The sequence below is a fragment of the Manacus candei genome, unplaced genomic scaffold (assembly GCF_025592945.1).
Source record: "Manacus candei isolate 608988 ecotype Guabito, Panama unplaced genomic scaffold, ASM2559294v1 h1tg000028l, whole genome shotgun sequence".
Classification (NCBI taxonomy): domain Eukaryota; kingdom Metazoa; phylum Chordata; class Aves; order Passeriformes; family Pipridae; genus Manacus; species Manacus candei.
In genome coordinates this window covers 38,855,419-38,866,157 of record NW_026138076.1, presented here as the reverse complement: position 1 = coordinate 38,866,157, position 10,739 = coordinate 38,855,419, and the positions used below count along the sequence as shown (strand labels likewise).

Genomic DNA, 10,739 nt, shown 5'->3' with positions numbered 1-10,739 from the left:
GGCTAAGTATTAGGGTGCCCTAATACTGTGCAATGAATGTGTAAGTACCACAGGCAGTAATTAGCAATGGTACAAGGCTCTTCTGTTTCTAGAATGAAGAGTACAGTCTGCTTCTCTCTGTGTGTGTCTCTGTGTGTTCAATACATGTGAGGGTAGTATTCTTTATTGAACTGACAGTAATTTCACTTGGTAGGTTGGAGCAAATGTTACCAGTTGCGTGTAATTATGATAAATTAATATTGTTTTGTTATGGTGGACTGTTACACTAGTTAGCAGATTTCCCTGATAAACCAAAAATTAATGTTTTTAGGGCAGTTTGTAGCAATCAAAAGAAGGATTTTTTCAGTGTACTGACCAAATGTGAACTCAGACTCTAATTTCAGAAGATAGCTGTTATAATTTTTTCACTCAGCTGTTCTCTTCTTTTTATTTTGGGAACTTTTTATTCCTCAAAGATAGCTTTATATTTGGCATTCTTCCTGAATATACTACGCTGCCACACCACAAATGTGTCCGCGTGCTTTATTTTTACATAGAGCTTTGAAGACAGCTGCTGCTCTCACTGGTGTTTGCAGTGGAACATAGATGCCCAGGCCCTGCTGTGGTTGATGTAATAATGTGGGCACATCCTGTGACTACCCTGCCTTTCAGTTATCGTCTCAGCATCCACAGTAACTTTCCTCCATCAGCCTACAGGGACTTTGTGTGGTAGGAGGGTGTAATTCTTTGATCTGTGCTGCTTTTTCCTCAGAACCTCTGAATCCTACGCTCTATTAAAACCTCCTCACCTCAAATGTTAAGGCTGTATTCTGTGTTGTGATTTCAAAGTCAGAGATTCACAGAAATTAGGATTGGAAGGAACTGCAGGAATTCCTCTAATCTTTGCACTAATGCAGTGCAGGGCCAGCTAAATCTATTATCCTTCACAGCTAAAAAGTATAGGGAAGCTTTATTGGAAAGTGTAGACTTAGATCTTGAGATCTGTAATTGCAAACTTTGTCATGCTCCTGTATTCTTAGACCACTGCAGCTACAGCTACAGTATTGTGATGTTATTTGTGGTAGATGATCCTGAAGACCCCTTAGGTCTGGAGATGCCCAAAGCAATCTGTTCTGCTGCTTACTCAGAACACTCAGTGAAACTTAGCTCCTGGGGATATCATAACTGCTGCTGCAACATTGACCTTTGCCAGCAGATACACGAAGCTTATTTTGTGCAATTAAGGTGGGAAGGTGATACATTTTGGGTACCGCTCACTTTTACAGACAGTGATAAATACTTACAGTGGTAACTGTAGAAAGATATTTAATGCAAGGAGAGAAAACATCACTATAAATCATTGTGACTTTGCTGGTTTGAGTTAATCCTATTCTCTTAGGTCGACTAGGAATCTGGTCTTGTGTGCGTGACTGTCGGATGCATGAGAATCACAGTCCTCACAAATAAGGTGGTTTTTTCCCCCAAAGTGCGGATGCAGGGGTTTAATTTTATTAGAGGTCACCTTTGGTTTCAAAACCTTCTGTTTCCAGCAGAACTACTTCAGAAATAGGCAATGTTTTGTCAATGTTGTGCATGTAGAGAGGGCTCTGATGATGGAGGTCATACCAGTTCCCTCTGTTTTGCCATTCCCCAGATTAATACAGTGTACTCTGCACAGAACATGCAGGGACTGTGTATATCATGCTAATAGACAGTGTTTGCAAAAGTTATAATTCACATAGGCAGTTACAGCAATGAATTAGTGCTTTTGCCATTTGGGAAAGAAAGCCTATTTAAAATCCAGCTGCTTGCCAGCTGTGGCTATTCATAGCAATTATTACACTGGCCAATATTTTCACTCCATCTTTTCATTTAAAAGGTGTAATGAATGATTTTATTGCCATCTTAAAAGTCTATTTATAATCCATTCATCTTGTGATAAACGTGTGTATCTGATTCTCGACCTCTATTTAATACTGTACAAAGCAGTCTTGCTTAAAGTTTTCTTAGCACAAATGTAAGACAACCACATTTTTTATCAGCTTGAGTGACCTTAACTGTTTACTCCTGTACTTCTAAAGTACGAGTTTTAACGAGTATTTAATATATAATTTTTGTTAGGATTTTTTTCCTCTGTATTTTAGCCATCGCTACCTTTCACTTCTCTTTGGTAGCAGTATCTAGGTAATGACTGGGAATGCTTGAAGGCTTTGCAATACAGGCAGAATCTTGCAAATTCATTCTCTAAGGCCCCTACTGCAGTTTTTGATGCCTATGTGCGTAAAGTAAGGCATCAGATGGCCATATGGTCAAGATGCTGTTGCTTTAAACCTGCTCACTCTTGCAGCTGCTGTGGTAGTGACCACTTGACTTCAGCAACACTACGTTTTTCAGCTTGTATTCTTGTCTGTCCTGCTGCAGCACTGTTGTTAACAGTGCTTGAATTAGACCAGAGCTGGTGATGGAAACAGTCCCACAGTCATTGCCGTGCTGCTGGTAAGCCCAGAGCCTAATCAAAGGAGCAGCAGAGGCTTAAATGTCTTAGATGGACAAGTAGGACACGTGGTTGGGGCACTGGGCATTAAACTTTCAGGTATTTTATGTCTTATGTTCATGTATTGGCTATGATTGCCCTTCCTGGCTCCCCTGTCCCAGCTTCACCCTCAGAAATTGGGAAATTTGGCCATGTGACCTTGCTGTTCTAAGATGATAAAATTCTTGATGGGCTGTACCTGCATTTTTCACCCCATACTCTTCCATGCTGGCCCTACTGTCCTCAGATTTTCATAAAAATTGGTGTTCTGTCAAACCCCTCTAGGAAAAACAGTCAAGATACATTCCAAAAAAACCAAGCCAGAGACGTCCCTGTCCTGAGGCCTGGCAACCCTGGTACAAGCCCATGGTCTGTTAATGGGTACCATATTTCCTGAGCTACTGTGCAGCTCTGTGTGGGCACTGTGAGAAACATGCTGGATCAGGAGATCTATTTTTTTTCTGCAATTCCTCCTTTGGAAGGGCTGCCTATATCAGAAGTCCAGCCTCCAAGCCTGGGTGTCCGAAAGGAGGGCTAGAGCAATCCCCCTCCAGGCGTGGCTAAACTGCATTGGACATTGCCCTTGCTCCAACAAAAACAAGCTGAAGGTTGTAAGACCTGTCCAGTGGGAGATCATGTCTGAGAACACTAGCTCTTTTTAAAAGGAGCTCTTTTTAAAAACTCCATTTTCATAACTGCCTACCTAAGTAGGAAGAGAATCGCATCCATACACAAGCAGTAATTGAAGGGACAATAGAAAAATGAAACTAAACAATTTATGAAAGGGAAGGTTTGAGGTACAGGAAATGGATTTTAATCAGAAAGCTAAAAACATATCTGTGTAGGGGCACACATTTCTGAGGTCAGTGGATAAGACTGAAAGCTGATCTGACAACTTTAGCATTTGTATGCACTAGAAGATCTAGAAAAAAATGGGATATATCCATTTTTGCTTTCTTTACTCCCAGATTTCTTCAACAGACCATTCATTATATGGTCTGTTATGCTGGGGAAATTTTCCCTTCCTTTGTCTGTTTTATTTCTTTTGATAACAGTGTGAAGCACAAAGGACATCTTCTGAGGCACCAAAATTCAAAGAATATTGCTCTTACTTGCTGCTTAATATTTTCTTTGTCTGGAAATTATTCTACCACCAAGGAAAAGTACCAATCCAGGAATATCAAGTCTTAAGAAATGAGGAACATATATGCCTATGTCTCTGCAGTCTTGATGACTTCATTTCCCTGAGGAACTAAGGGCAAGCAGTGTATCAGCACTGACCCTCAAATCACCTCACTTTCCTGTGAAACTCCTAATAGGACCTGGACTTTCTAATCCAACTCTTTGCATATCTAACTCCCACCATATTGATCTTACCTTTAGCTTCTTTCTTCCCTTGCTTGCTGGATGTCACATTTACTGTTGTGATATATTTGGTAGAGTAAGTTTCAAGCTTTCCAAAATGTTGTCATAATTGTGCTCAATAGATTTATTTTATCTATTGCTAGATAGAAAGAGGAGAAATAGCCTGCTAAAGGTAGCTTTAGGGATAAAAAACTGAGAAAGTAAAAGAGAATTAATTGCATATGACTTAGCAAAGAACTAATGCATTGGAAAAAGAGGTGCAAATGCTTGTGTGTGTGAATATTACTAACACAAATAACAGATGCTTGAGTTCCTACAGGGTTGAAGTCATTAACTACATGGAGAGTTACTTGCACAGTTACTTATCACTCCTTCTGCAGTTCTTTTTTCAGTCCTTCTATGTCCTTGATGAGTTTAGACTCCATCCTGTAAAGGTTTATGTACCCACTTCATTGTGGTAATAAGTGTGGGAGTTGCTTGCTTTCAGCTGAGCATGCACACTAATCTGCAGAGCATCAAGAGTAGTGGGATATACACGTACTGTGCATTCTAGAGTTGGTTAAAATGCAGAAATAAACATTGATTAGTATGCCATTCAATAATTTTTCCTTCTCCTTATACTGTCTTTCAAAAATATACACATTACCCTCTGTTCAAAATTGGTTCCCAATATGAATGTTTTTTGTTGTCTTGAACTGAGATTGTCTAGCCTCATTTAACATCCTTTTCGAAAAACTTGATGTAAGTTTTTATTTATTAATTTTTCTGTATTTTCTAAAGAGTTTCAAAGCTGTTACCTGATTTTATGGATTTCCAGTTTAGGGACACTTACAGGGCTTGTTTTTTGCAGAAAATCTGGGTGTTGAGGGCTAGTTAACGTGGCTAAAATTCCAAATCCTCCAGACAGACAACTAAATACTTTAATGCAGATTTCATCTCTCTGTGATATTTTTGTCCCAAGGTCCTGTCCAGTACTTAGAAATCTGATCATAGGATCTAGGAATAATATAGTTTGGATGGACCTTTGCACCTTGGAAAGTTTTGCCAGTAATTGTAAAATGACTCTAAGAGTTAGGAATATGTTTTTACTCTCTGATATGTAAAACAGACCATGAAATTAATATTCAGACACAGTAGAGTAGTTCTTTTCATTACTTAAATGGGCTTAATTGGAGTTACAGCAAATTTAGAAGGCATACTAGCAGCACTATATAAATTAGATATGCATTCCTATGAATAATACAGCCATTATCCAATTCCCCTTCTTCCTAATTTCATTCTCCTCCTTAAAAGAAGTTAAAGTTTTTGTCACCTACTTAATACAAATTATATTTTTCTCTTAGGAGAGAAATAATAGAAGAATAAATGGCGCCAAACTATAAGACAACAGGAAAGTCACTAGGAACAGCAGTGAAAGCTTTTTTGTCTTTTGTGGTAAAATGTGCCTTGAATTTGACTGTGGTTTCAGCATGACAAGGAACTGTAATGTACTATGACCTGCTACATTTAGCAGACAATAGCAAAATTTGGAGTCAGCAATAAAACTTTTTTTTTTGATCTTTCTTCCATGCTTGCATCTACTTTGTGATTGAACAAGATACGTCCGAACATGCCTCTTATATGCATCCATTGGATAAATACTTTCTGAAGCAGTGACACAGCTCCCATAACACTACATTTACTAAAGTATTCCTCTCCGTCTGTCAATGGTGTATACGTGGTGGGTTGATCTCTGTTAGTAACTTTTGAGAGAAAGGGGATATGCCCTTAAGGTCAGCTAAACTTTTTGCAGTTGGATGCAAGTGAAGTGATTTCATAAGTTTTGCTCGATTAGCAAGAGCAGACGGAAAACCCAGGCAGCAGTCAAGGTGATGGGGTGACTTTTGGGTGGATATGCCTCTGAACTAAACAGTGGCATACTTCTAGCAGCTGTTTTCTTAGGTTGTGCTTTTAATAGATGATCCCTGAGCAGAGTGGTACTTATTTTCCATGAAAAAAGCCCCTATTTTTCAGACTTTAGAAGGCCCATCAAAATGTTCCATTTCCTCTTAGCCTTCATCAAAAGACTGAAACAATTCTATTAAAATAGGAATTTTCTCTTAAACTTTCATTATTTAAAAAACTCTTTTTGAAAAAGAGGTGTCTGGAGCAACAAGGCAATATAACTTTTAAGCTGTCTTTACTCTTTTATCCAGTTTCTCAAGAAGCAGGGGAAGATTTTTAGGACCCAAATGAGAATTAGGTTTGCAAAGCCTCTCAGCTTTTACTGGAACTTGAATGTTTCTGTCTTTGAACCTTTTAAATATCCTCTCATAACAAAGGTGCTGAGTAAGCATGTTCTTTCAGCTTGATTGAGGGCCAGATTTTAGGGTCAGAGTTAATTTTTAATACCTGTTTCAGTATTTTTGGTACTTTCCACTCTCACAGTTATTCAGAATTGTGCATGAAATGGAAATGTCTTTGAATATTTATCTTGCTTCCCTTTCTATTACTTGCCATGCTTTTTATAGGCTTAATTTTTCTTCAGTATTTATGATACATTCTGTCTAACTTCAATTCTGAGTAGCAGTTGTAACTGAGACTTAATGAAGTTTTTTGATGGTGAATATAGATGCATTCAAATAAAACCTTTTATTGTAACATATTCCCAAACTAGCCAGTGGTATTAATTGCGCTGTTAGCGATTCAAACAGCGAACTGAATTTTTAGTTTGTATAGCCTCACAATAAGACCTAAGTAAATCACTGATAGAAAAGAAATTAATAAATTACCTGAAGTATCACCTCGTGGCTTCTTTAGCAACAACTTTGTTTTCTTTCCTATATGCAATTGAACTTGTTTATACATATTCTTTCCTGTATACACTTGAAGTTGTTCACAAATATTTTTAATGAATATTTCTGAGTATTTTCTTGATCATAGAGTTTTTCTAAGCAGTTGATTGTAAGTAACTGGCAATCAAAATGCAAGCTGTGCTGATTCATTTTTATTAGACACATCACTTATAGCAAGGATTGTTTGTCTCCCCAGATGGAGGTTCCAGTTCAGGAAAATATTAAAGCAGAGATTTCAAAGGGACTTCATAAAATGCTTGAAGGTAAGTATGTTCCTCAGCACTTTACCGAGTCCAGAGTATAATGAGAGTAGTTCTTTAAAGAAAATTTCTGCTAGTTGTGTTTATGAGTTTACCATACACCTTCTGTCTATGTTCTCCGATGTTAAATTAAAACTTGCTGCTTCCATAACACCCTTGCCAGGAAATTCACTTACCAAAAGTATCCATAGAGAGGGAGCAGAAAATGAATGTGAATGCAACCACAGCAAATACTGGTTTTATTTGAGTGAATAGTCAGGGTAGTAGAAGGTGCAATTCCAGTTCTAGTTACAGTCTAAACAATATATGTCATCCATGAAACTACAGGATTTAAAATAAAGGCCTTTTTATGTACATTATCTAGCTACTCAAATATGGACAGCATTTGATAACTCTTTGGTTTTTTCTCCCCTATTTATAGTCATACAAGACAAGTAGATGTTTATACTTTGAGGTTTTTCTCCTTCCCATCATAACAAGAAATTTTAAAAAGCAATAGGATTTAAAAAGCAATTATACACATACATATTGACAGATATGACCATCTTCCTTCCATGCTGCCTGGTTTTGTCATGTAATTTAAGGAATGTAATCCACAGCTCTGACAATGACATCTATCATGTAACCTTGAAAGACAGTTTGTCATACAGAGGGGCTCAGACCTCATTAAAATCTCATTCCCAGCCAGCATCTGGTGATGGAGGACTTGGTACAGGTACAGAAAGTTCATTGTAGGGTCAGAGCTAGAGGATGGGGATGAAATTTCTTCTGACATCTGCCAGGGGATAGATCTTCTGTGTAGGGTGTTGTCAAAAGACAAGGGCATGTGGTAGACCTTCTTGATTGGACAGCAGAGGGTAGGATCTGCTGCTTTTAGATTCCTAGCCAGTGGATTGGCAGTTCAAGCTACCATCTCCAACTGAACGTGACAGTGACTTACTTCACTCCTATAAAGCAACTTCATTTAGAATATTTCTAAAATTACTCTAATTTCAAGGATTGCACATGCACACATTGTTTCAGTGAACTTTAATATAATTGATATCATGTATTTAACTATTAGTAAATCTAGTTTTATTTTGAACTGTGTTCAGAGTTATCACCTGACAGCTAATTTTTTGCTACAGAATGTCTGGTTATTACGTGTATAGTGTGTGAAAGATACATATTTTCATAATAGCAGGAGACATAGTTGCAGTAGTTTGAAGTTTCTCTTGAAATTGTAATCAACAAACTGTTCTTAATTTAGATGAAGCAAGCATATCAAACACAAATATTAACCATTATATCTTTCAGTGATATTTTAATGTAATAACAAGAGATTTGGAAATAAATCACCAAAGCAATAAAACTCATATATGCATGTCCCATGCTGATTGTAACACAACTTGCTTACGAAGAAAGAGGAAGTCTTGCTTACATGGCAGAAAGCAAGGGGAAAAGAGTTTCTCTTTGTCATTTACCAGGTATGTCTGTGTGGACTTTATAAGCACAAACACATTAAGTATATCAAAATACTAGGTTTGCTTTCCAGTCAGTGGTACCTGGTAGGAGTACGAGGGTGGATTTTGATTCATCATATAAAAAACTTCAGACATATGTTCTTCAGTGCAAAGCATTGTGGTTAGGTACACAATTGGTGTCATTGGCAAAGAATAGCTAAATACAGATGGATGTGAATCCATACAAGGACTTTATAACTCATTCTCTGCAAGAACAAGAAGAAGGAGGAAAAAACAGTGAGAGTGCCGGTAGTTTGCTGCTAGGAGAAGACTGGGAGGCAGTGGTCTGGGCTCTCAGTTCTGCTACTGATCTGCTGCACACAATTAGACACATCATTTTCTCTTTCATTTTGTTAACTCAGCCGCAGCACCTCAGGGTCACTATGAGGCAGTAAGCTCAGTTGGTCATGTGGGTGCCTTCCTGAATAGAAATTGAGGAAAGCAACCTTCTGCTGCAGTGTGGGGTCGGTGAAAGTTAATTTATGCTGGCACCCTCTGTTTTCTGCTTCATCCTCCTGTGAATAGTAGGAATAGAAACACCATTGATTCTTCATGGGTGTTCAGCTTCATTAATAAAGTGGTTCTGAACAACAGTTTTCAGTCCTGAGGGTAGGTAAGTTTTATTCATTTTTTTTTTCCCACAGCCTGTATTCTTATGTCCTGGCAATAGTTACAGCTGGCTATCCATCATAGTAGAGTAACCAGACCTTTATTCCTAAGTCAGTAAAATATGTGTACCTCTGGGGTGGCAACACTGTGTTGCCAGCCTACTGCAAGCCCACCTCCCCATCTGGCTGCCCTGCCTAGCTCTGTCTGCATCTATTTAGACCTCCTGGTGTGCTGTGTGTTTTAAACTATGATGTGTTTAAAAAATAGTCATATGTGTTAAGAAAATAAACTTTTAACGAGTTTTTTTTTTTTTTTGAGGGGTGAGGAGGACAGAGGGAAAGGGGAGGGTGGAGGAGGGTCACAGAGAGGAAGTGTTTGAAGGTACCTGCAAAGTTTAAGTTAAAAGCTTTGTGGGACTTCGTATGTACTGGGACAAGACTTCCCCTGAAAATAGCAGGGACTTAAGAAGCACAGTGTCTCTTGGATGTCCATCCCTTTAAACATGGTTTCAAAGGTTATTGGACACAAGCCAAGCAGTCTGTAGTCCTCGTTTGCTAATAGTTGGTGCTTCAGGGATTGTTAATCCTTCCTGTGGTTTTCACACATAGCAGTTTGTGACAGAAGGGCACAGATCCCCCAAATGGTGTCTTTTGGGATCTCAGTAGCTGTCATGTCACAGTAGTCCAGAGCTCAGTATGGGCTAATTTCTCCTGGGAGCATTTACAGACTGAATTTTTAAGCCTGTGTTCACTGTTGTTTCTGTGGTTCTGCTTTTTGTATCACAGTACAACGCTGACCCAGGAGTTCGTGGCATGATGACATGTGCTAAACCTTCAAACAACATAATACACTCAGCAACTCTAGACAGTGGTTGTTCAGCAGCAGCAAATGAAACTGGTTAGCTGGTGGCTCATTTACACACACAAATTGTCATTGCATAAATTGCCATTATCTCTGAAAACCTGTCAACTTGCCCAGCAAATGGCTCTTGCAGAGGGCTTGGAGGGCCATCAAATTTAGCCTGTCTTAGACAGCTTTTTTGACTCACCTCTCTTGGATCAACAGCAGGAGGGCTTTCAGGGCATTTGCGAGCTGTGAAAGGGCAAAGGTTATTCTGAAGGATAAACAGGGTAATAAGTGACTCAGTCAACCAGTAGAGGAGGAAGACCACATTTGCAATAGTGTGGCTACAATATAGAGAAGCTATACCAGGGCAAATCAGTGTGAGACCTTTTTCCCCTTCACACCATGCCCTGCTGCCTCAAACTTCTTCCTCAGCCATGAGGGAGCTGGCCCACAGCTCAAGGTCACCCCTCCACGTCACTCAGCCCTTTCACTCAGTGACAGTGAGACTGGTATTTAGGTGAGATTGGCTCTAACCTGTGAAATACGCACAAGTAATGTCTATTAGAGTATTAACCCAACTGACCAGGTGGTAAAAAGCTCCATATTACAGTGAATAGCCTGAGAAGAGACTAATTTGCTTGACTCTCTAGCTGGGGAGAGAAATGACAAGTAAAAGGAAGGCTTTCTCTACACCAGGTATAATTAAGCGGCATGCAGCTTGTTGCTTCAGGATGCTATGGAATTGTCATTAGAGAAATTTGTTGTCATGATGTGACCAGTAAACAGTGCAGTCCCCATATAACCTCTGACT

The 10,739-nt window shown here is 38.9% G+C and overlaps 1 long non-coding RNA gene across 1 annotated transcript; it reads left to right on the top strand.

Moving 5' to 3' along the window:
* Nucleotides 1-644: 644 nt before the first annotated feature.
* On the top strand, nucleotides 645-8,431 carry LOC127472000 (uncharacterized). The gene is made up of 3 exons (XR_007904834.1): nucleotides 645-708; nucleotides 6,908-6,974; nucleotides 8,268-8,431. It is a non-coding gene; the product is annotated as an uncharacterized LOC127472000 (long non-coding RNA).
* Nucleotides 8,432-10,739: the final 2,308 nt, after the last annotated feature.